This window comes from Meleagris gallopavo, chromosome 7 (genome assembly GCF_905368555.1).
Source record: "Meleagris gallopavo chromosome 7, MGAL_WU_HG_1.1, whole genome shotgun sequence".
NCBI lineage: Eukaryota > Metazoa > Chordata > Aves > Galliformes > Phasianidae > Meleagris > Meleagris gallopavo.
In genome coordinates, this window is record NC_139410.1 from 8,220,964 (window position 1) to 8,243,581 (window position 22,618).

The window sequence follows — 22,618 nt, forward strand, 5'->3', positions numbered from 1 at the left end:
ACACTGGTGCATCCAGCCTGCTGGAAATGATCTGACCTCTTCAATGACAGTGATCATCTGGGCACTCAGCATAGCTGCTCTCTTAAAGGAGGGTCCACCTACAGAGACAACATGATCTGATAAAAATTTTGTCCCTTTTTCTTCTTTCCAAGAGTTACAGCTGAAGAAAAAAGAATGTGATTCACTACCAAGCCTTCCCATTGGCAGCAACGCTTTCTAAAATAGAAGCAGACATTTGCTTCTCCTTGTTCCTTGCTTTGCATGCGCTTGTATTGCTCAGATGACTTTTCTTTAGGGGACATTAACACTTTCTAGGTCAGAAAAAAGTGAGAAACACACTATGAACTCACTCAGTTTTCCCATCCATTCAGGTTGAACACCCTAAAACCAAATCTGGCTGATGCCAGGCAAGCAAACATAGAGCCAGGACCGTATCTCAGTATGACTTCTCCCTCTGGCCTTTTCCTGATCAAAACCACCCTGAGCTTTGCCTTGGATTTAATTTCTTTGCTCCAAGTTCAGCAGCATCTGTCTTCTGGAGGTGGGAATAGAGCAGCACAGCTATTCCAAAATAAACAGTTCCACAACTGCTTTTCCGTAACAAGGAAGTTGTTTTCTCAGGGCAAACCATTTTCATTCTAGAGGAAAGTGTCAGTGGGAGGAATAGCTGGAGAAAACCTGGCTATGCTTCTTTTCTGGAGCTATCATCATCAGGTAGAAAGACCAATGAGTTTCCTCTCTGCAGTTTTTGTGGCCAAGCCAAGCTGGCATATGGGAATGACCTGACCTTAACTCTACCACTTTGCCTTTGCACAATGGGAGATGTCAGAGTTGGGGTTCTCAATAAATACCCACAGCTAGAGGCAGCAGTGTGGGGAGAACTCTGTCTCCAAACCAAAAGGGCAGAGAAAACATGGAGCTGCTCCAGCAAGGGAGAAAGGCCTGTAATTAATGCAGTGGGAAAATTACACGTTTATATAGCCCCTCCAAACACAATAGCAGACATCCATTTCCTGCAGGGCCATGGACACTTGCCAGCTTGCAAATAAATCACAAAAGCACAAAGCCAACAAGGAGGAAAAGAAAGAGGAATTATCACATAGGATGCAGTAGCCTTTGTACCAGGAAAATAATCAGCGTCTCCATCAGACATCTATTGTTTATCAGTAATGTTCTCTAACACTCCAGCAATTGAAGCCTCAACAAGGAAGTGATGATCAAATTGAATGATGGGGGCCTCCTTGAGTTTTGCAAGCTTCAAGCACACAACAGAGTGGTAGACTGGGAGATGTACTGACCTTCCCAAGAGGCATTTGTGGGATCAAAATGAAAAAAAGAAAACTGAAAACAACAAACCTGGTATTACATAGACTTTGGCATGAGGAAAATATGGAATAAAACCAAAGCTCCCCATTTTCCTGTAGGGACAAGGTGACTGGTGTGGAGGAGTGGAGGCATGAAATGATCTGGCAGCACCTCAACAGCAACTGCATCCACTGATGCTGGAGAAACAAAAAAAAAAAAAAAAAAAAAAAAAAAAAAGAAAAAAGAAAAGAAAAGAAAAGAAAAGGAACAAACTGTTTTAGTGAGTACTTGCAGTCCTACTCCCCTACATTTCCCCTTCCCTCACCTTTCCCCATAAAGGTTTAATGACACAAACTCTAACCTCACAGCTTTCAAGTCAATGAGAGCCTCTTCATTGACTTTCAACTGCTGAAGCACTGGGATCATGACACCAGTTTTATGACTTTCCCTGTGGCTTATGAAGATGGACTTCATCAGAAGCAGGAGAATGGAAGAGAAGGTCTATTAGCAGGTTTCTTAGCCCTGGGCTGTATCTAATGAATTGCAAGTGTCTGCTATACTTTCCAGAACTTATTTTGGCTACAGCTAGCAAACACGTGAGCAGTCCTAAGTGTTATTTTCCCTGCCTCTGCTCTATATATTGTAGGGTGAATGCTTCTGGCAAGACCATGGAGATGTCCCTGGGGCTCTGGCTCCATCACACAGGTCTCTTTGCCAAGCCTCAGGATCCTTCACAGCACAGTGTCAGTGATCTTCCTCTGGACCTGCTTTTGTGCAAGCTTCACTAGAGAATCCCCAGATGTTTTTCTGAAGCAAGCTTTAGGTTGAAATTCTTTAGGTGGCACCCAAATCTCTTTTGGTCACATGGAAGCTTCCCCATCACCTTTTTACATGCTAGAGGAATATTTAAAAGTGATCTCTAGGACTGGGGTTGCTTTATCTCACTGAGCATCCTTTATTTTGCTGCCTTGCCAGCAGAAGTCCACCATGAACACAGGCCCCATGACCAGACATGAAATTCCTACCCCAACCTGAGCTTGCCAGCACCAAATCTTCACACTTTCTGCTCTCATTTTTCCATTTCTGGAGACATAGCTGGTATTTAGCAGTATCAGGGGATCAAGCAAGATGCTTCACCATACCTACAACACTTAAGCTTTTCCATTCTTTCCTTGGACTGCTAAAAAACTCGAGATTGTGTATGTTGACATACACGTGCAAGCAAAACATTCATTTAGCAGAAAATTGTATTTCTCTCACTGATTACTGGCCGCCATTCAGGAAACAGGGAGAACAGCAGTCGTTAATGTCTGCCTGTTCTCCAGTGATTTGTGCATTTGTGTTTTGAATGACATACATAATTCTGGTAAAGGTACATGTGCATTTCTTGGACAGAATAATAAATTATTAAATGCAAAGCCCTTTATTTATGTGCTTTGGTGCTGAGAACTTAAATGCAAAGCACTGAAGACATTCAAATTCTCAAGGTCCCCACCTCAGGTCTTTCCATATCCCATGAATGAAATGTCCAAACTGGTTTGGCTGCATTTACAGGGCACACATTTCAGGGATCGCTAGGGCCTAAGGCAGAAACATTTGGATATTTGTGCAGCTCAAAGCTGTCTCGAGCCCATCATGCAGCAGCTAGCAGTATTTGAGAGCAGTGGCTCCAGCAGCAATATCCTCCGAACTCAGTACATAGCACGCTCCCTCTTGAGCTCATTATGACTAAGCAGCACACAGGAACCAATAAGCACATTCAGGATAAACACATCTGGAAGCGAGTCGCAAGCTACAAAAAAATGCTTATTAACACACTTTTCAGAGTGAAAATGGAGCAAAACTATAATACAGCAACCACAATTTAAGGCTTTTGTTTTTCTGGAGGGGAAAAAAATAAACCTTCTTCAAACCAGAAGATTCTAAAGAGCTTTGACATTTTCCAAACAACAAACTGATTTTTTTTGTTTGTTTGTTTTGTGTTTCCATTTTCTTTTAACCAATACTGTTACTATTCAGGCTTTGGGCTTGTGGAAGACTGTCATTTCCAAGCTGGAATGAGATGCTGAGATTTCCACGGCAACACTGCAGCCTTGCTGTTTCCCCCTCAATTTTGAGAGGTTTGGCGGGGCACAGCTCACAACAGGGCAAACTGACCCTCAGGGCCACCTGCATGATCTTTTTGACAAGGTTGGGGTCTAAAATCCTGACTTAGGAGCAAGAAGTGGGTCCAGCCTTTGCCCCATCTCATTCTCCTGTGACTGCTCACATTTCCTCCCTCCTTCCTCCACCAGATCTCCATAGATTCAACTTTCCCTCCAGCTCCATGAGAGGAGGGAGATTTAATACTCCAAAACACCAAACCAAGCCCCATCTCATGTCTATAAGTCTCCAGCCAAGTAGCGTGCACCACTCCTGAAGCATTCTGCAGCACACAGAACAGTGTGGACTCAGTTTAAAGGCTGTTGTTAAAGATATAACATGATGTTCCAGAGTCATAACACGCTCAGTAGTTTAGGCAATAGCTGTCAGAGCCTTGTGTCCTTGCTCAGTGTTGAAATTCTGAAGGGGAGAACTTCAAGAAGGTGCAGCTCCGGAAAGAGGCAACAAGCTCACTGAAGGCCATGCGGGCCTAGAGAAGCACAGATGGCAGCTGTAAACAGGTCATCCAGGGTATAAAATTCATGAAAGCAATACTCAAGATGGGTTCTGATCTGGATGCAGAGCAAGAAGTAGATGTGCAAACAAGAGAAAGCCAGATTAGTCTGGCTGCATAGTAAGTTGGACTCGATGATCTTGAGGGCCTTTTCCAACCTCAGTGACTCTATTATTCTACGTTGAGAATGTAGAGTGAGGAGTTTCTAAGTAGGATGGAGTCCATGAAAGACAAGTGTTGGCAGCAGCATATGCTGGGTGCTACAAGCTGGATGTTTTTTCTTGTGAGTGCCATGCCAAGGAAAGGGCACAAGAAAAAACAATATATTAAAGTCAGCAAATGCAGCATTCCCAGATATGGTGGTTACCAAAGGCTCCCATGTGCACACATGGCAGGGGATGTGTGATGCTGCTCCTATCAGGGGTGTAGGCATAGAACAAACCACACTGAACTCTGCAGAGTCAACAGACACAAGGGTAACATCAGCCTCATCTTTTCATCCAAATTGATCATACCGTGTACTGGAGCTTGCTGCCAAAATCTCATTGAGCCAGCACTCACCAAGCTGGCCATGGAGAGCATGGCCACCAGCTAGTGCACAGGCTGGGCAGTTGTGCAGCTGCAGCACACAGTACTGACTGAGAAACATGCTCAAACCACGAATGAGTAATAAATAAATGCACTGAATCAAAGCAAGGATGAAGCCTGGACATGAACATAGGTTACCCCAGGTCTAGGGTGGAGCCTGCAATAAAGACACCTACGATGCCACCCAGAGCCTCCCTCTCCCTGAGAATCTGGCTTGCTCACACCTGGGTGAGGATCCCTAATACCACACACATCCCACATGGAACACTGCATTGCCCCAAGGACAAGCTGCTCTGGGAGTCTCAGGCTACAGAGAGGATTTCAGTCTTCAAGCCCAGGCTGAACTGCAGCTGGAGATGGGCAGTGGGGCACACACACTTCTAGCATTAAATGACTAAAAGAGGGTTTTTTCCATTTCACTTTCATGAAAAGGAAGAAAAAACCTGCACAAAATTATTTCAGACTAATCCTAAAGTGAAAGTTTATATTCTTTAGACAGACTTCACAAACAAAGTCTTTGACCTGAAATGTTTAATTTGACCTACAATCTTTCGACTTGCTTCTGATTTCTGTGATATATTGAGGAAACAGGACAGTTTTAAAACCAAACAATAGTTTAACTCAGGCTTTTTTTTTACAGCCTCCTGTAATTTATTTTTAATTTTTAAGTCATTATGCAAGCATTCAGATCATGAACCCTGACACAGTGACTCCAGCCAACAAAAGCTGCAGGACACTGTCCTCTGCATGTAGACATCAGTTCGTGCCGTGAAAGATCCAGGCCTGGGAGAGGAAATCCTTGTCACAGAACAAAGTCTGCCTTTGGCCTCTGGCTTTGGTCTTCAGCAGCTCTCATCCACCAAGAGGGTTAAAGCCTAGAGTTAAGATCTCCTGTGATGATCTAAGAGCTCTGGCTGGTTGAAGAAGAGGAACAAACCCAAACAGATCTCATTGAACCCCTGGTTTGAATGCTGAAGGAGTTCAAAATGGGATGATCTGCAGACCAAAACAACAATCTGCTGTACTCTGGATTTCTTTTTCTTTCTTTCTTTTTTTTTTTTTTAATCACAAAGAATTTAACGAGGCATTTCAAGAAGTGCAGCGTTCACTCAGTCAGATGGCTGTTTTGTAACAGCTGCAGGTGCCTAAGCTTTAAGATCTGCTAGGGCCCAGGTAGAAACAAAGTTTACCTTCATGCCATGTGCTCGAGTGTAAAACAACTGCTTCTAACGTGACTTATGAATCATAATATTAGTTGAACTGTGCTTTCCTTTGCTTTCTTGCTTTATCTGCTTGGGAATCAGATTACTGCCCCATAAAACAGTGCAAAGCTACAATTAACCTGTAATTGATACACTAAAGTAGGTATGGGATGCATATGGATAGTAACTGCTTGCATAGGATACTCTGTAAAACTGAGTAACTCTGCTATACCATGCAAGTGCCTTTGTTTTTGTCACTGTAGAATGACAAAGTCAAATCAGCAGAAAGCAGGATACACAAGGAGAAGCACCCCAGAGATCTCCAGAAACAACCGACATCTCAGGCTGTTACTCCTCCTTCTGTCTGGGCCATGTCACTGACCCCCTGGCTGCCCTGTCCCTCACAAAGCCACCACAGCTGGAAACAGCAGAGCCAAAGATATAAAGATAAGGTCTGAAGCTAACAGTATGTCCAAATGCAAAGCACAAGTGCAGGATGTGCTTATGCTTCACCTGTATGTGGGACAATTGGAAGGCCCCTGGGTATCTCCTAGCCAGTCTGAGTGCAGGTTATGCATCACTTGCAGGCTCCTTAGAGTAACATTGGTTCCAGCTGAGCGTCTCATCATGGGATGGTGCACAAAATGAAAGCTGCAGATATAGGTGACCAGCTAGACTAGATGATCTTGGAGGTCATCTTTTGGGATCTTTTCCCACCTTGGTGATCCTATGATTCTATGATTATCTTTTACTTCTCTGAGGCTGTTTCCAGTTTTGTCCCCCTGAACATCAGGGGCTTCTCTCCAAAGAGAAAATATTTTTTCTGTTTCCATCAACATATTAAAGATACTGGTGGGTAACAGGAAGCAAAGGGCAAGGAGGGAGCAGGCTGCTTTTCCATATGTTTTGGGAGGGAACGTGAAACACAAACACTATTTGTATGGATTTGGATTGAACCAAGTCCTTTGCATACATATATCAAATTGATTTCACTTGAAAGAAAAGCTGTTAGGACAAACTAAGAGAGTCACAACACTGTGCTACTTTTTTTAAAAAAGCCTTCAGTTATTTAATCCTCTGCTTTTGGAAGTTTCTTAGCCATTGCATTTAGCTGCCCACCTTGTAATTTCAGCCACTTTCAAAGGCACTGCAGGGGTCAAGGTGGATTTTGCAAGGCACCAAGCTTGTCTTGTCCTTTGGACACATCATTAAGAAGTGAAGGCCCTCTTGCCCTGCAGTGCTGTTGGGGAGGTCATTTTCAGATGACAGCCCTGTTAGGCAGACACATGTCACGATGGGTGGAAGAATGGTTGACAGAAGTAAAATGTGATCAACACGGATAGCAAGAGGACACAGACATAGATATCCATCATGACCAGAGTCTGGTTTCAGCAGTTGCTGCTTGGTCTGAAGCTGGCGTCTTCTAGCTCTTATGTCTTCACTTTCCAGAGAAGGTTTGCTGGAGAATGCTAAGCATTAACATCCTCTGTAATTTCCTTTCAGTGCCTTCCAGCATTTCAGACAGCAGCTTGTCACTGTCTGTTACCTGTCCAACATTACTACTGAGAAATAGCTGTATGACCATGGAGCATACACGTGGCTGTAGCTCCAGTTGACACTAACTCATTGGGTGCCTATTTAAGAAGGGCCTGGGGTCCACTATTCATACCTTTGCTTGTACACCTCTGAAGATTGACACCTCCCTTCAAGCCTTCTTATTATCCTTAGCAAAACTATATAATTCTTCTCCTTCTGTAGCAGATTCCTCACATATTTTGCAGGCCTCCAGGTTGTTGCATATGCTCACTGATAATGGCCCAACAAGAAATCTTAAGTATGTTACAATAGCAGAATTTGGGCACTGGAACTTTTAGCCAGTCTGACATATGGCTTTTGTGGGCAGAGGATTTCATTTGTTGTGTCTGAGACCATTGCTCTAAATACTTCCTACTCCTCTAGATTTTCCCAGACACTATATGATCCCAGAGGGTATTCTGTATTCCTTCTAATTCATCTCAACTGTAGTAGAGTCAGAAACTTGCATCGGCTTTTCCAGCACCTAATAAAGGCTCATGAGAACAACAGCTTTTTGTATGCTGTTACTTTCTGTATCCAGAGGATACTCCTGAACTTTAACCTGACTTTCACTTTTGGCTGCCCTCCTAGCACTTTGATCCAAAAAACCCTCTCAACATGTTCCACTTGCTCAGCTGGGGAATTCAGTACTGCAGTATCTTGCATTGCAGATTATTTTTAGAGATGATCAAATCAAAACGGATAAAATAAGAAACAAGCTAGAGCTGACTGCAAAACACTGTGACTTACCAGCACTTGGTTTCATGGCCAGAGTTGAATTCCTGATGCAAGAAGGAAGAAAACACATAACACGAAACCACAGTATCTACTGGATTAACAAGACTACCATGAGCAAATCTGACTCAAAAAGAATGTTGATGCCCCTAAGCTATCCTGGACAGCAAGAGCACACCTTTGTGTAGAAGAGGCCAAGGGTGCATCAGCAGACTTTGGTGACTCAGTGGTGCTGCCTACTAGCACCCAGTGAGCAGGACAGTTAGTTTTAGGACTAAAAGCAGAGATCATCATAGGTCAACAGAGTCATCCGCATGTCAGAATATCCGAATTAAATTCAAATTTCTGTTCAAAGCAAATGCCATCCCTAGCTGTGAAAGACATCCTAAACAATGACAGCCAGCAAGACTAAAGATGCATAGCAGAATTCCACTTAAGCCTTTTAATGATTATCTGATCTTTAGTATGCTCAGCTGGGATGTTTAATCTCAGCATTCATAATCTGGTACTTTATTCAAAGAAAAGGAATGGTAGAAAACAGTGACACATGCCTCTCTGTGTCATATTGCAAGTCTTAAGAAGACTGTTTGGGGGGAAAACTCCTGAAAACAGTACAGTAGAAATGTGAAGGACAAATGTGGTCAGTATTACATAGGAAACGGAAAAAGCAACACGGCAGTGAGGGAAGCAACAGCTAGTCTAAACTTAGAGGCATTTACTTTTTAGAAGGGAATTTTTCCCCCTTTTTCTCAGGTTGATTATTGCCAACAGTGTTTTAGCCCATGCTGTGCCTGCTGACCTACCACATTCAGCCTACTTATACTAATTAAACTTTAATTAAGTTTATTAGGTGCTCATCTAACATCAACAGTCAGTCAAAGGCTTTGCAAAGCGTTGGCTGAAGCCTTAGTATGACTGGGCAGCTTGGGTTTAAATAACTTTGTGCATGTTTTTATACAGAGTGTATTTTAAAAGAATAATTTCTGTCTAGCTATAGCCTTTCTTAAAGCCAAGAACAGCTAGTCTACATATTAATTCAAAAGCAGCGTTACACAAGAGGCACTTCTTGGTGTAATGGAGACCCCAAGAGACAGACTTGTGTTTTAGAACTCTGCTGTGTTCTGTCCTCAGGTACTCAGGTCTCTTCCCCCAGACTATCAGCTCGTTACATTTTTATCTCTTTAAAAAGGCAAGGAAAGGGTTCTTTCCCAGTTCCATCCTGTCAGTGCAGACTGGAGTCTCTACTTTGTGCATGGACAGCTGTTTTCCTGTCCAAATATCATGAATAAAGATCCCTGACAGGTCAAGTTTTATCCGTGCAGAATCAAAGAATTGTAGAATTGTTTGAGTTGGAAGGGACCTGTTTGAAGGCCATCTGGTCCAACTCCCCTGCAATCAACAGGGAAACCTACAAGTGCTCAGAGCCCATTCCATCCTGACCTTGGGTATCTCCAGAGATGGAGCATCCACCTTATCATTTCCATGTCTTCCCTCACCTGACACCATCCAAATCAAATTCCCTCACATCTGGGAAATTTGCTGCCCTCACAAGATTCTGAACAGAAGAAGGCAGTGGTAGAAATTCCATGGCAGACCCATGACCAGTGAATCTACCCCTCAACCCGTTATTCTTTAATTTCAATAGAATTAGCTTGAAAATTGCCCTCCCATCAAAATGAATCTTGTTCTGTTGTCGGAGGACTCTTGCCAGGAGTTGTTTAAATGTTGTATTAAGGGATATGGTTTATTGGGAAATTATTGATGGTGGTGGATGGTTGGTTTGGATGATCTTGGAGGTCTTTTTCCAACCTTGGGGATTTTATAATTCTAGGAGTCACAAAGAAACTTCCCTACCACAAAAACATGCTTCAAATACAGAACTCCTCAAAATTTTTGGAAAGGAGAAAAGCTTTTGGAACAAGATGAATTTTCATTTTGGACAAAGATTTCCAGACATGCTGTGATAATCATGGCACAAGAAACTATGCAGATGATTTTTTGCATAAAAATGCAGGGGAAAAAAATGATTTAAAAAAAAAAAAAAAAACCTTCCTTTAAAGCAGCATCAACTTTAAAAAGGAGGTTTTGGAAAAGAATGTTTTGGCAACAAAACCGTTCAGCTTAGTGCTTGGCAGCCACCAAACATTTAGCTTTGAAAAATAAAAGTTTGTTCAGTGCATGGGATTTATTTTTTTATGATGAGAGATAACACACTGATACTGTGAGAGGGAGGGTCTGACAAACACCACACCAGTGCATTTATGTGAACTTTTATTTAGGAATATCCATAAATCTGAGACCAAGTCCAAACTCCCAGGAATGCGTGTAGCTACATGGGCTTAATGGCAGATCAGCTAGCATTGGAAGGCATTTGAATGGATGTTAGAATCACAAAAAAAAAACAATGTCTCTTGACATGCTAAAAGTCAAGGGACTTACTTCCACATTTCTAGATCCACTCAATTAACAAAGGGGTTGTTTTTAATTAGGGCATGGGAGGATGACATGTTCTGATGCTTATCGCTCCAGCCACCAGTCACCCAGCAGAGGCTGCAAAGCTTCTGGACTCCAAGCAAAGCTGCACTGATGGAAAATGCCAACCCTAACCTTCCCCCACTGTCACCTCATGGTGATGCATCCTCCAGCCAGAACTCAGCCATCTTTCCCTTTGGTTCTTATTCCTAGGTAATGCTGTTGTCTCCATTCCCTTTTCCACACCACACAGCTGGTCCCACAGTGCTTGTCCCAAGGTACTCACAGAGTCCTGCAGCACCACCACCTTTGCAATGGAGATGGATGAGTCAGGGCCTCTTTTGGCTGCTTCATCTGGATGCTCTGAGACAGAGGAGCTCCAACTCTAAGAGAAAAATACCACTTTGTAAACAAACTGAGATGAGATTTATCACAAAACAGCCATTGTTCCAAATAGTAATCACCTATTTATTTTATTTTCCAGTGTAACAAAAAGAAAAATGCTCATCATGAGTTTTCTGCGCACAAACACAATTTCCTAATGAGGCATTCTGTACATCAGTTAAACCAAACAATAGAAATCCTCTGTGCAGGAATGGAATGGCTGTGTTTACTTCCTCCAACAGAAGGAAAGGTTTGGACTCAGTGCTCCTAGCAATTCCATCCTACCCCTGGAGGTGCTCAGGGTCAGGCAGCCTGAGCTGGTGGGAGGAAAACAGCCCATGGCAGAGGTTGGGGCTAGGTGGGCTTTCCAACCCCACTGCTGTGATTCTGTGACTCTAGGATTCTCAAGTTCCAGGATTCCTTTCCCTGCAAGGTATAGATCAACCTCACTTCCCAAGGTGAGCGCTCCCCCTTATTGCTCTGCTTGCACTGACACTGATTTGCAGCCCTTCATGGAATACACGCTATAAATATAGATGCCAGTTTCCAAAATAGCCTTGCAGGGTTATGCTGTCAACAGTGCTGCTCCCTGATATTTCCTGCATCTATTTTAGTAGATGTGCATAACCCACAGTAAACCCCATTTTCTGGGTTCCTCTCTCTCAGCCTCCCCTTCCTCTCAGTGCACGGAGGCCGGAAAGGACTCCAAGCTAATTTGCTTGATGGCATGGGAAAAATCAGAGAGGTAACTAGAGAAACAGAACATTTGGCAAATGTGCAATGAACTTCTCACAACAAACCCATTAGTTCGTGAGGCCCATCTCTATGGCAACCAAACAGCAGAAAAACAAGACATTAACACCTAAATTTATTAGTGTGCAAGTGCCTAGCTATTATAATTCCAGGGGTATACTCCCCCTGCCCCCCACCTCACTTTAGTTCCTAATGAGGACAACTCAGTTCTAGTTCAAAAGCCAATGTAAACATCAGTACACAATTTACAGACAGCGTATCTAAGATTTCACATTTTTAATCACAGTTTGAAAAACAAAACAACAGCAAGCTGTTCATAGAGAGTTACTCCATTTCCATTTTATTTTGCAAAGTTGTTAAAGACTGGCAAGCCGTGGGGATGCAGAGAGAGATGCTAATCATCCTGCCCTGAAAGGTCTACAAAGGTCTTCCTAAGAAGAAGGAGCAGCATACATGTACTGCCTCTTCCCCAAGATTTCAAAGCAGCTTCTTTTTATTTTACATGACCACTACATACTGCTCCCTGAGGAGGAAGGTGTAACACAAACAGCACTGTGGTCATAGCACAGCACTAGGGTAAGGATGTCAATGACTATGTTCCCTCCAGAAGAACGCAAGGGAGGGTTGGAACAAGATGCTGGGAAGTGGGGATGGAGCATAACATCGTGTTCTCTGGCAGCCATGCTAATGTTTCCAGACGTTTTTTGGAGATCCAAGCGTGCCTGAGTTAATTCCAGTGCCCTGAGGAGCTCAGATCAGACTGGGACAGCTTACAGAAGACAAGAGGAAGAGATGGTTGGATCAGATGATCTTAGTGGTCTTTTCCAAATGACTATATGACTCCGTGATTCTAAGACAGTGAGGTGTTAGTTCTTTGGCAAGGCAATGCGAAGTAGGAACACAAAGGACACATCTTAACCCAACACAAGCGCATTTGAAGTCACGTTGGCCATTCATGCCACTCAGATACTTCAGGTTTAATTAGTATTCATTTAGTTGCTCTCTCTGGCTTTCTTGGAGTGTATGTTCTTAAAGAGAATCACCCTATTCACTATCAGAGATTAATGCACTGCATGGGCATCCCTGCCTACGGCAGGGGCTTAGAATAAGATGTCCTTTAAGATCTCTTCCAACCTAAGCCATTCTATAATTCTGTGAAATATGTGGACATCGATAAGACTCAAACAGGTCTCATAGGTTGGTAAGGGCTACAAGTGATTCAACAGGCTTGACAGTGCTCCATGCATTTTAATAAGGATTGATAATGCTAAATCCTCTGTTGCTGCAGTGGAAAGAGTAGAGAGAAGACCAGCTCTGAACAGCACCTGAACTATTCTGACAGCAGCAAGTTGAAGACAACCATGAAAAATTGCCCCGAACTCCAGTGTAATGTCTCAAGACATAAGTGTGTGATTATGTTGATTTACACAGCTAAGGAACCATTTGATTTCATATACCAACACAATGGACCTGGAAAATCTCTTCCAAACTGTTCAGAATTATTCCTGTTACACCAATAATGGGATGGAAAGTACCATGATAATAGCATGGTGACAAAGTCTTTGGCTGCAGCAAACGAGAACAAGCCCAAGTGCAGCAGCCGTTGAAGTAGAAACAAAGGAAAAGAGCTGCTTACTTTCAGAAGGCCTCAGATAGGCAGGAGTCTCCAGCAAGAGATACCCTCACTTCTCCTGCCAACCCTTAAATGAGGTCTGGGAAGGGGTGAATCCTGGCTCCAGCTGAATTGCATGCACCTGAGCTCCCCTGGGTTGGCTCTGCCTTCCCACCGGGTGCTCAATCACTGCTTCAAGCTGTGACTTAGCATTTCCACTACACCATCACACATTATTTCCAGGTGGAGGACACCTTGTTTGTGGGTTAATGCAGGATGTAGCCATTGTAGGGCTAATTTGAATGTAGTTTTTAGGCATTCTGTATCTTTGCACTAGAACAGCAAAGAAAACCCAGTCCTAATGGCAATCAAACACTCAGATATGATGCCTTAGAAGACCATGGAGTCTCCATGAAGATCTGTCAAAGGTTACTCAATCAAAAGTTTTCCTGCCCAGGGGCGACTCAGGAACCCAGAATAGCTGTTGCACCAAAGGTGCTAAGATCTGTGCATTCACTTCTCATGCAGTGCTTTAACAGGTGAAGAGTCTCATGAAAAATAAGATTTTCCCCTTCCCACTGCAATAGGCACAGTTTGACACAACAGTTATAAAATATCAGATCTGTCTGATCAAGACCAGGGGAGATGGACCATGCATAATCCTAAAGTTTTCAGCTCTTTCATAGAACTATAGAATGGTTTGGGTTGGTAGGTACCCTTAAGATCATCCAGTTCCAACCCCCTGCTATAGGCAGGGACACCTCCTACTAGACTGCATTACTCAAAGCCCCATCCAGCCTGGCCTGGAGTGCCTCCAGAGAGGAGATAGCAGATGCTAGCACGAGAAGGGAATGCTTTCCCTTCAGAGAACTATGTGCAAACCATATAACCCAGTGATACTTCCTAGTGCTGAAAGCAAATTGATTACAGGGAACAGATGAAAAACAATCAAATCAACTTTCTCCTTCAGCTTCACCCAAGTGGAGTCAGTAGAGCATTTCTGAGCTTACACCAGTGAAACCATGAGCTAGATTCAGCCTATCACTGTGCAGAAGGTCTAACAGCAAATTGCCTGTCATCTAATTTCAGACGTGATCAGAAAATGTATAACATAGGGGTTGCAATACATTAACCACATTGCCATTAGCAGTGGAACAATCCATTACTAATATCCCTCTATCTCCAGGCAGCACCTCCTCCTGAAAGCCCGTTGCCAGGATTTAAGCTGACCAGGGCCCTAATTTCCAGCCCCTTCAGGCAGGTTTCAAGAAAGCAAATTAACAGGTTGAAACCCTGACAATTTGCTACTGAAGTAAGGTCACTGAGGATCCCACAAGTCCCTAACTAGCTGGCTCGCTATCAGCTGAAAGACTTTAGAAGAACGTTAGTGTCAGTGCCAAAAATGTCTGGGCTTGTTCCTGCAGCAAAACAGCTTGAGGAAAAGGATGCTGAGGGCAGCGTCAGTGTCAGAGCAGGCAGAGTGGTGGGTGGGTCAGAGCTGCTGCCATCTCACTTCATGCAGTATCATCACTGCCAGGAAGGTGAAGCAGTGCTGGCAAGGAGAGGATGTCTCGACAGCAGAGCAAGGGCAAAGGCACGACTGGGAAATAGCTGCTCTGCAAAGTCTCTGGTGACCACTAGTGAAAGCTCAAAAGGGTCCAGCAGGCAGGGCTGCAAAGTGATTGTCTTGCTGCAGGCAGGGGAGAGAGGCCAGCATCGCCCAACCCACATCACTTCAGTAGGTCTCTTGCTCTCTCCTCAAATACTCTTTGCCACCAGGAGAGTCTCTTGGAGAGTCTCTCCATCAGCTGAAGTCCTCTGACAATTGTTTTAAGCACACAGCAGCCATGCTGACTTGAATGAACTTTCAGCACGTTCCCTACAAAAGATATAATTCCACCAATACGGCATGTTTGGCAGCATCGTGCTTACTTTTCCTCTATGGGAAAATCTTTTCCCACCCTGGTCTCTTTTTTCAGTCTCTTCAGAAGGAAAGCCGCCTGTTTTTCTCCCATGAAATTATTCCTTCATAACAAATTTTAGCAGCTGAAGGAAAATCCATCGCCCAAAATTTCCTTATAAATCCAGTCCAAGAAAAGTTTGGGATTGACACAGAATATGAGTAGTAATGCACTGGCACAGGCTGCTCGGGGAATTTGAGTCACTGTCGCTGAAGGTGTTCAAGAACCATGGGGATGTGGCACTGAGGGACGTGGTCGTGGGCATTGTGGGGATGGATTGACGGTTGGACTTGGTGATCTTAGAGGTCTTTTCCAACTGGAGTGATTCTATGATTGTAAGATATCTCAGAACCCTCTTTCATGGCTTTCTTCAGTGATTTTGCATGTATTTCTAAATTCAGATCTGGAAGTGCCTGAGCTGCATCTTGGTGCCCTTTCCCTGGAGCCTCCAGAGCCATCACTCCTGCTTCATGGGAACACAGGCCAGCTTTGACTGCTCTTCACAAATGCAGGGGCATTTTTGTCTCCTGCAGTTCATGTCACCATGCCACTGGTCTGGGGGAGAGAGACAGTGACCTGCATGCAGATCCTGGATACGAGCTTTATTATACCCTCAGTCCACATCAGCATGCACATAGATGGAGATTGTGTAATAGCTTTGAAAAATCATCCAGGCCCTCCAGAGACTGTGCCATCTTGAATCCATTATCTTTATTACAAATAAATGAATGAACAAAAGCCAATTTTTTTCTGATCATGTGGCAAAGCCACACATAACAGCTTAGCGTGGCTCTGCAGATGACATTGCTTGTGCCGCTCAGGACCAGGAGCTGCCCAAACCCAGAGGTGGAAGCTGCTCTTACTGAGGGCATTTATTTCAGTCCTGTTTGCATGCCCATGTAGATGGCTGCAGTCAGCCTAGCCCAGCCCTCCATCATCAGGCACGTGCCAACGCCATTCTGCTTGCACCAGCGCGAGGTCGCATTTCTTGGCAGAGAGCTCCTCTCCTTCTCCCCTCTCCCATCCCCCAAGCTCCTGGTAAAATATGAGAACAGCCTGCCACCTGCCATTTGCCTGGCCCGTTTCTCTCTGTCTGCCAAAAATCAGTAACGTGCCCCCAAATATAATTGGAAACACTGCACTGCACTGCAGGGGTCCCATTTCTGTTGCACAGAAGAGGCTTGACAAAAAGCCAATTTAATTTCTAGATTCCCCGGGCTGCATATAGCTGCTAAGTGGGGAGGTAAAAAAAGTCACTTTTATCAGGCCAATTCCTATTAGTAGATTCAGATCTAGCAAGCCATGCTGTAGGAACCAGTGAGCTGTCATTGCAAGCAGATTTAGGGCATTGTTTCTTGGAACTGGAGTTATGTGGGAGGTCAGAAGCTAGAGGCCAGCATTCCCAAACTTCAGAGCAGAGAACTGGGCGCACACAGCAGAGTTTGAATGCTATGTTCAGTGTCCGGCCCCTCATGAGAAAGACATCAAGAACCGGGAGCGTGTCCAGGGAAAGGTAACAAAACTGTGAGGGGTGTGGAGCACAAGTCTTATGGGGAGCAGCTGAGGGAGCTGAGATTGTTCAGTGTGGAGATCTCCAGAAGTCAGCATGAGACATCATCTATTTTCCACAGGCCTAACTGAAATAATTCATATAAATGGTCATCTTCAGCCCCAGAGGGTACTAGCAACCACTTCACAAATGATGTGCTATTAAAATAAACACTCCTTGCCATCCATCCCAAGCAGTTATATTACCTCCTGCTTGACAAATGCCTTCAGCCAAACCAGCCCGTCCTCCAAAGTAGGCCTTGCTTACTTTACCCCTTGAATTCTACTTTCTAATTGACCTTAAAGACTGCTACAACACACCTGAATTACAGAATCATAGAATCACTGCAGTTGAAAAAGACTCCTAAAATCATCTAGTCCATCTGTCAACCCATCACCACCATGCCTGCTAACCCATGTCCCAACACTACCACATAACTCCCCATAGTGCTCTGGAGAGGCAGAGTGGCAGACAGGTTTCATAACACTGAGGACTGGGAGACCTTCACTGAACACCAGGAGAACAAGGTGCCCAAATCTGGTCCCTAAAGTTTGGTAACTCAAGTGACAGACCACCATCAGAGATTCAGAAAACCAAATCCAGAAGCCTCCATTGTCTCAAGAAGTTTTCATCGCTGAGTTTCTAGGCATTTTGTGGTCCAGTCTAGAACTTCAGCTTGCTGAAACAGCCCTCCTTTGCAGAGGGTATGGAAGGTACTCAGCAGAGAATAATGGGTCTAAATTTATCCAAGAGCAGCTGGATTCAAAACTGAGTCTGCAGCATCCAAGAGAGCAACGTTACCTTTGGGTACTAGCCAAAGATTCTCGTTTCAACCATCTCTCTGTTGAGACCATAATTGGGATGTGTGCTCTGAAAGGTCCTCTTTGGCCAGGTTCCTCAGGGATGCATAGGATCGCACAGATCAGCACACTGAAGTGTAACTAAGAGCTTTGTTGCACAACACATAAGGCACTGTGAGATTTGGATATCTCTGGAGCTAGGGCAGGATGCTATATTTAGAGCTGGGACTTGAATACTTCCATCCCTTTATGGATCTGGTGCACGAGACTCTGGCCTGTCTTAATTTCAGATTCAGAAGGGAAAAATAAAAGGGAGCCCAGAAGAGACCCTAATTCTTTCTCGTCAGGTTGCTTAGTTAATAGATTGTAATAGATCAGGAAATTAAAAAAAAAAAAAAAAAAGGCTGCGTCTTAACTACCTTGAAATTAGATTTTGTTTATCTATATCAAGTATGCCATGAAATGATGGGATGATGACCCTCTGTTTCCAGAAAAGAAAAAGTCACCACAAAATCCACAGCTGCTCCACATTCAAAATAGGTGGTTTAAAATAAAACAAACTGATATGTTTGCTCCAAGAAACATGCATTAGGTACTGGCAGCTTGCTTCCCTCATTCCTCCATTCCCAGGTACTTGAGCTGAAAGGAGAGGAAAGCCTTGAAGTAATATGTGCGTGAAACAGCCCTGGGAACAATAGCTGTTCTCCAGTTGACTCAAAAGCTGTTATTAAACTTGAGGTTCTTGTGCTATCAGTGCACAGCTTGAGCAGAATACTCTGCATTCACCACCGTCATCACCAGGCTCTGATAATGCAAACAACTCACAGTTCCACCTACAAATTCCTGGAAGTTCGTAGCCGAAAGAGCTATGCCAATGTCTTGGTATGAGCAGGCTCAGCTGGATAGCATTATGGAAATCTCCCCTGCTAGAGAAAAATATCAACAGACTAATCCTCGCATCAGAATGGACAGGCTCTTACTTGGTGCCAAGCATCACCACTGTGTTTTAAGTGGAACATTTCCCTGTGCTCTTCAGAGCAAGGTGCAGTCAATATGTGAAGCAAAGAGAGTATTTGCAAACCTTGTGCAACCATTCTGCTCCAGATGAGTTAAAATGTTGGGTCAAAAAAGGAAGAATCTAGAAGCTGCACAATGGACTTGTTAAGTCATCATAAACTGAAGGAGGGTCTGGTGTTTACAAGCCCTGAGAGAAGTGGGTAGGCAGTCCAGCATTTCACCAGCACCACGGGAAGAAACAGACTCATTCAGTGAGCCACAAGAAGATGGAACAAGGTGGGAAAATAAGCAGAAATCAGGGACTGTACCACTGCTCAAGACAGATCATGAAAACAGACTGGGACCTGTCTGCAGATGTTAGAAGCCTCCAGAGAAGATGAAAAGAAGAACTAGGATGGAAAGCCAAGAGTAAAAGGGTTCACTTAAGAGCAGCAGTTCATGAGTATGAACTGTGTGTGTTATTTATTTTCAATAAACCCAGCCACCTATCATTTCAGCGAGGCCTGTCATGACTATTCATTACTCAGCTTTTGCCTGAAGGAGCATAAACCCAGGCCACAGAGCTGCCATCCCAGAAGCTCAGCAGAGCATCACTGGGAGGGCAGGAGGAGACATGGCCTTCTGCGTGCTCATCCTGCATTGCAAGCACAACACTTGCTGGCTTGTTCTCCAGGGGAAACGGCTTCTGTTCCAGATAGAGGGGCTAATAAACAATCTGACAAAAGCGCTGTGCTTCTGATACAACTGGGAAGTGCACACCAGGAACACACAAGGGCTCGTGGTCACACTGCTGGGCTACACAGAGCTCCAGCACACTCCCTGCCTGACAGAGGAGCCCTGGCTGCAGCAATATTCATATTTTATTGGTTTTCTTCCATTATTTTCAGAATGTGCTGCCTGTTGGTGCATGGGGATGGGAAAAGCAGTCAGTAAGTAATGAAACAAACCACTCTGAAGACTGAAGAACCAGGCTGGGAATGGGAGCAAAAGGTGGGAACAGATGCTGCAGGCACTGTCCCACGGTGCTCATGGATTAGCAGCACAGTTCCTGGATGTGCCAAATGGGGTAAAGGAAGTGGAGAGCAGCTGTTGGCATCCAGCTCATCGCTCCCATCCCTCCTGAAAATGGAAAGAGGAATTAAAAGATTTGTCCTGCACTGAGGAGGGCTCTGGGGTTCCCCTTTTTCTAGAAGCTGGCTTTGGAAAATAAGGCATCTCTAGATATCCATAACTGCAAGTGCAAAGGCTTGTTTTCTGCTCCCTCGGACTCTGAGCTGGCTTATGAGAAATAAGGAAAGAATGTTTTCTCTAATTGGGTTTAAGATCCGAAGAAGCCTATGAAGAACCATCTTCAAATCTCGTCTTCATCAAGAGACACAGCCAAGAGGAATAAGTAGCCGAGTGTAGTTCCTAACAGAACACACCACAGAGCAAAAACAGAGATGGGGAAAGATCTGAGCAGGAATAAATTACCGTGCTTAAAACCAGATTTATGTCCATCAAGGATGGAAAAGTGGGAAAAGGAAGGCTTCAAAGACTGCAGATAGCCAAAGATTCACTTCCAGCCCAGCATGCTGCATCTCTCTGCATACACTGGGTTGATACACTCCTCACTGTCAGAGCAAGCAGTGCATGCTTGGTATCTGCAACTAATCTGTTTCTTGTAATAGGCAAATGGGAGCATTTAAGATTTATAATAAGAATCCATCAGCATTCCTGCACAATGACAAAGGGGGGGTCTCCCCTCCTCCCATTCTGTGGGTTCCCTCAGCACGAGGGATGTAGCCAGCTGTTTAGAAACAGGCTGTTGACAGTGCTGCAGAGTGTGATGTGGGGTATTCTGAGTCAATTAAAAATGTATTAGTAGGAAGAGCACGAGCATGAGATAGTGTTGCTCTGCTCTGAATCCAGCCTTTTCAGCCTTTTTGCAGGACAAGGACCAGGCTGCATCACCTAAGAGCTCTGGCAGAGCACAAACATGGAACTGGAAGTGCTGCTCTATGGGGGAAAATGCAAAGTCAGAAGACTTGTCTTCAAGAGACAAGCTGGGAGCTACATGTGCCTCGTGGCAATCCAGATAGTTGGAACTGCAAGAGAACAGAGCGGAAGACACGGGAAAGAGGACAATGTATTGCACCGTGTTTTCAAAATAATTCCCTACAAGATCCCTAGTAACTAAAATGAGGTCTTCACAAGATGGGAGAGAGAATGGAAAACAAAGTGTGAAAAAATAAGTAGTCTTTGCAATACTGCCCTTCAGAGCAGTCTGAAGAAAGTGTGAGCAAAAAGGGGACAAAGAGAGAAAATATGCAGGACAGTCACCCCCAAAAACAAAAGTGCCGTGTGATGCAGAGCCCAGGGAAAATGTCAGGTGAAATCAGTAGCAGCAAATGCAAAATAGTGCACCCAGGGAAAAAAATATCAAAAATATGCATCAACACAGGCAGGCTTCTGCCACATATGGAAGATTTTGGACCATGGATGTGTTCTGAAGACACCAGGCCAGCGCTCCTAATAGATCCAAAAAGCAAACAGATTGAGGACAGAACTGAGCACAAAACAGCACAAGACATCTGTGTGTGATTTTATTACTCAATGAGATCCCTACATCCAGATTTCTACATTCAGTCGAAAGGGATATTCTAGGAAAAGAATGGTGAAGGATGGCCAGAAGTATTGTCCATCATCCAAATGGAGAGGGAACAGTCGGCCATTATCCCATACAGCCCGAGGCCTGGGGGACATACAGTAATAGCGTGAGTCAGAGGGTTTAGCACCACAAAAGGAAACATCTTTTTTTGTCCAGCACATAGGAAAACTGCAGAACTCATTGCTGCAGGACTGGAACCGAGACTATAAGAAAGCTCGAAAAGAATTAGATCCACTTTGAGACAATAGACCTAACAATGGCTATTAAACACCAGTATACAATGGAAACTTTCAGGCCTGAACATCCCCCCGAATGCTGATGCTGGAAGTAGCCCATACATTCAATAATCTAAGGTTTGTCTCTGCTCCTGGGGTGCTGAGCTTCAGATGTTGGCTTTATGGCCTTGATATGGCCACACAGGATAGTTTTGTATCAGACAAGCTGATGGTCTCTGCAACAATCAAGCCTATCTCTTCAGTTTGTTCCCTTTTTTAAAACCATTTCTGAACATGCTGTCCCTTTTATCAAGGGAGGCTTGGAAATGTTCAAGAACAAGGAAAATCAAAATTCAGCACTGCCACCTTCCTTACAGTACTTGTGTTACAAAGTGGAAGAGTAATTCCAGTTTCCCTGCAGAGCTCAGAAACAGCAGGGACTGAACTATAACCATTTCATCTAAAAATCCCGAGGGTTCTTCCATGCCACATTGTCCATTTGAGGGGGGAAGAGAGATGAGCGGCAGAGGCAGCAGGGCAGGAGCACGTACTGCTGGCTGGGAGTTCTCTTATTTGGAGTCATGAAGGCAGAAATCCCAGGAGCTCTCCTTATAACAGGGGAAAAGCAGAACAAGACCTTCCTCTGGCATCTTGAGAAGGCTTGTTTCGCAGGAAGGCCTGCCAGGTTTTCTGCAATATTTCCTACAGCCAGGCCTGTCCCCTTACTTCCCCACCAAGGAACATTCTGTTCAAAGTCAGCTAATGACCCATTTATAAGTGCCTACAAAGTGATATTGGTTTATTTCTCCTCTCCTCTTCTACCACTTGGCTGCCTCTGGTTTGCTGAGCTTGTCAGGGCTAATTACATCGATTTGTTCATTGAGGGAGTTTTTCCTCCCTGCATGTGTTTTCTGTTCTGAGCATAGCACAGTTTCAACAGGTTTTTGATGCTGTTGTTGTTGTTTTTGACAAGAGCTGCTGTTATGAAACGCATCCTCATGGCCCTGCCTGGTGAGAACCAACTCCATTTGACGCAGGAGCAAATTGAGACCATTTGGTAGCTGAAGCACTGGACATTGCACTCAGTCTGCAAGGGAGCTGGGAAAAGCACTGAGTTTCTCCTCCCTCCCCTTCTCTTTCAATA

At 44.2% G+C, this 22,618-nt stretch overlaps 1 long non-coding RNA gene across 1 annotated transcript in view; it reads right to left on the reverse strand.

Moving 5' to 3' along the window:
* Positions 1-947: 947 nt before the first annotated feature.
* LOC104911604 (uncharacterized) overlaps positions 948-22,618 on the reverse strand; it is a 29,167-nt gene continuing 7,496 nt past the window's right edge. Inside the window, exons 2-3 of the long non-coding RNA XR_004160239.2 lie at positions 10,820-10,918; positions 948-1,502 (exon numbers count right to left, since the gene is read on the reverse strand). This is a non-coding gene — a long non-coding RNA (uncharacterized LOC104911604). The remainder of the gene's footprint in view (positions 1,503-10,819; positions 10,919-22,618) is intronic.